Genomic DNA, 4,321 nt, shown 5'->3' on the forward strand with positions numbered 1-4,321 from the left:
TTTCATCCCTTATCCTAACCCTAACCCTAACCCTAACCCTAACCCTAAACCCTAAACCCTAACCCTAACCCTAACCCTATCACTCACTTCAGAGGTAGCTTTCTTGCCTTATCCTAACCCTGTTTTCGCTAACTCTTATTCCGTTCCGTAACTCTTATTCCGTTCCGTAAATCTAGTAACCCAAAAAAGTTCACGTGAAACCTATTCCAATCTACTCCAAATGACCTGAAATACACTCCTAAACACTTTCCAGGGGAAGTATTTTGGGGTCTGGACTTGGTAAAAGTTTCAGAATTTCACTTACATGCATGTCAATGGGTGAAATTAACGGAAGGTCGCAGCGACTCACAACCAACGTCTACCCCCACTAAATCACATACGGGGAATCCAACGGAACCATCCGCGAGTCGATCGGATGTCGAGAACTTGGTCAAACACAATTTGGAAATTTTGAAAGTTCTGTAACTTTTGAACGGAAGGTCGTACAGGGTCGAGCCTGGTACCGTTGGAAAGGCCGTATGCGAAAATGGGCAGGCGGAAAAAAAAAGATTTGACCTACGACCTTCCGTTCGGGAGTTATTAGCCAAAAACCACGTCAGTCTTTTTGTTTTTTTGCAATTTCACCCACTTCCGTTTGTCGTAGAGACTCGCGGCCGGTCGCGTTCGAAAGCTAGACCCCGATTATGGGGAGGCGGAAAAAGAAATTAGGTCTCTATCACCTTCCATTGGAAAGTTATTCCCAAAAAACACGTTTTGACTGATAGCTAAAGTAGCTTTCATCCCTAACCCTAACCCTAACCCTAACCCTAACCCCTAACCCTAACCCTAACCCTAACCCTAACCCTAACCCACCCTAACCCTAACCCTAACCCACCCTAACCCTAACCCTAACCCTAACCCCAACCCTAAAAAAAGATTTGACCTACGACCTTCCGTTCGGGAGTTATTAGCCAAAAACCACGTCAGTCTTTTTGTTTTTTTGCAATTTCACCCACTTCCGTTTGTCGTAGAGACTCGCGGCCGGTCGCGTTCGAAAGCTAGACCCCGATTATGGGGAGGCGGAAAAAGAAATTAGGTCTCTATCACCTTCCATTGGAAAGTTATTCCCAAAAAACACGTTTTGACTGATAGCTAAAGTAGCTTTCATCCCTTATCCTAACCCTAACCCTAACCCTAACCCTAACCCTAACCTAACCCTGTTTTCGCTAACTCTTATTCCGTTCCGTAACTCTTATTCCGTTCCGTAAATCTAGTAACCCAAAAAAGTTCACGTGAAACCTATTCCAATCTACTCCAAATGACCTGAAATACACTCCTAAACACTTTCCAGGGGAAGTATTTTGGGGTCTGGACTTGGTAAAAGTTTCAGAATTTCACTTACATGCATGTCAATGGGTGAAATTAACGGAAGGTCGCAGCGACTCACAACCAACGTCTACCCCCACTAAATCACATACGGGGAATCCAACGGAACCATCCGCGAGTCGATCGGATGTCGAGAACTTGGTCAAACACAATTTGGAAATTTTGAAAGTTCTGTAACTTTTGAACGGAAGGTCGTACAGGGTCGAGCCTGGTACCGTTGGAAAGGCCGTATGCGAAAATGGGCAGGCGGAAAAAAAAAGATTTGACCTACGACCTTCCGTTCGGGAGTTATTAGCCAAAAACCACGTCAGTCTTTTTGTTTTTTTGCAATTTCACCCACTTCCGTTTGTCGTAGAGACTCGCGGCCGGTCGCGTTCGAAAGCTAGACCCCGATTATGGGGAGGCGGAAAAAGAAATTAGGTCTCTATCACCTTCCATTGGAAAGTTATTCCCAAAAAACACGTTTTGACTGATAGCTAAAGTAGCTTTCATCCCTTATCCTAACCCTAACCCTAACCCTAACCCTAACCCTAAACCCTAAACCCTAACCCTAACCCTAACCCTATCACTCACTTCAGAGGTAGCTTTCTTGCCTTATCCTAACCCTGTTTTCGCTAACTCTTATTCCGTTCCGTAACTCTTATTCCGTTCCGTAAATCTAGTAACCCAAAAAAGTTCACGTGAAACCTATTCCAATCTACTCCAAATGACCTGAAATACACTCCTAAACACTTTCCAGGGGAAGTATTTTGGGGTCTGGACTTGGTAAAAGTTTCAGAATTTCACTTACATGCATGTCAATGGGTGAAATTAACGGAAGGTCGCAGCGACTCACAACCAACGTCTACCCCCACTAAATCACATACGGGGAATCCAACGGAACCATCCGCGAGTCGATCGGATGTCGAGAACTTGGTCAAACACAATTTGGAAATTTTGAAAGTTCTGTAACTTTTGAACGGAAGGTCGTACAGGGTCGAGCCTGGTACCGTTGGAAAGGCCGTATGCGAAAATGGGCAGGCGGAAAAAAAAAGATTTGACCTACGACCTTCCGTTCGGGAGTTATTAGCCAAAAACCACGTCAGTCTTTTTGTTTTTTTGCAATTTCACCCACTTCCGTTTGTCGTAGAGACTCGCGGCCGGTCGCGTTCGAAAGCTAGACCCCGATTATGGGGAGGCGGAAAAAGAAATTAGGTCTCTATCACCTTCCATTGGAAAGTTATTCCCAAAAAACACGTTTTGACTGATAGCTAAAGTAGCTTTCATCCCTAACCCTAACCCTAACCCTAACCCTAACCCCTAACCCTAACCCTAACCCTAACCCTAACCCTAACCCACCCTAACCCTAACCCTAACCCACCCTAACCCTAACCCTAACCCTAACCCCTAACCCTAACCCTAACCCTAAAAAAAGATTTGACCTACGACCTTCCGTTCGGGAGTTATTAGCCAAAAACCACGTCAGTCTTTTTGTTTTTTTGCAATTTCACCCACTTCCGTTTGTCGTAGAGACTCGCGGCCGGTCGCGTTCGAAAGCTAGACCCCGATTATGGGGAGGCGGAAAAAGAAATTAGGTCTCTATCACCTTCCATTGGAAAGTTATTCCCAAAAAACACGTTTTGACTGATAGCTAAAGTAGCTTTCATCCCTTATCCTAACCCTAACCCTAACCCTAACCCTAACCCTAACCTAACCCTGTTTTCGCTAACTCTTATTCCGTTCCGTAACTCTTATTCCGTTCCGTAAATCTAGTAACCCAAAAAAGTTCACGTGAAACCTATTCCAATCTACTCCAAATGACCTGAAATACACTCCTAAACACTTTCCAGGGGAAGTATTTTGGGGTCTGGACTTGGTAAAAGTTTCAGAATTTCACTTACATGCATGTCAATGGGTGAAATTAACGGAAGGTCGCAGCGACTCACAACCAACGTCTACCCCCACTAAATCACATACGGGGAATCCAACGGAACCATCCGCGAGTCGATCGGATGTCGAGAACTTGGTCAAACACAATTTGGAAATTTTGAAAGTTCTGTAACTTTTGAACGGAAGGTCGTACAGGGTCGAGCCTGGTACCGTTGGAAAGGCCGTATGCGAAAATGGGCAGGCGGAAAAAAAAAGATTTGACCTACGACCTTCCGTTCGGGAGTTATTAGCCAAAAACCACGTCAGTCTTTTTGTTTTTTTGCAATTTCACCCACTTCCGTTTGTCGTAGAGACTCGCGGCCGGTCGCGTTCGAAAGCTAGACCCCGATTATGGGGAGGCGGAAAAAGAAATTAGGTCTCTATCACCTTCCATTGGAAAGTTATTCCCAAAAAACACGTTTTGACTGATAGCTAAAGTAGCTTTCATCCCTTATCCTAACCCTAACCCTAACCCTAACCCTAACCCTATCCTAACCCTGTTTTTGCTAACTCTTATTCCGTTCCGTAACTCTTATTCCGTTCCGTAAATCTAGTAACCCAAAAAAGTTCACGTGAAACCTATTCCAATCTACTCCAAATGACCTGAAATACACTCCTAAACACTTTCCAGGGGAAGTATTTTGGGGTCTGGACTTGGTAAAAGTTTCAGAATTTCACTTACATGCATGTCAATGGGTGAAATTAACGGAAGGTCGCAGCGACTCACAACCAACGTCTACCCCCACTAAATCACATACGGGGAATCCAACGGAACCATCCGCGAGTCGATCGGATGTCGAGAACTTGGTCAAACACAATTTGGAAATTTTGAAAGTTCTGTAACTTTTGAACGGAAGGTCGTACAGGGTCGAGCCTGGTACCGTTGGAAAGGCCGTATGCGAAAATGGGCAGGCGGAAAAAAAAAGATTTGACCTACGACCTTCCGTTCGGGAGTTATTAGCCAAAAACCACGTCAGTCTTTTTGTTTTTTTGCAATTTCACCCACTTCCGTTTGTCGTAGAGACTCGCGGCCGGTCGCGTTCGAAAG

The sequence above is a fragment of the Borostomias antarcticus genome, assembly GCF_949987555.1.
Source record: "Borostomias antarcticus genome assembly, chromosome: 32".
Taxonomy (NCBI): domain Eukaryota; kingdom Metazoa; phylum Chordata; class Actinopteri; order Stomiiformes; family Stomiidae; genus Borostomias; species Borostomias antarcticus.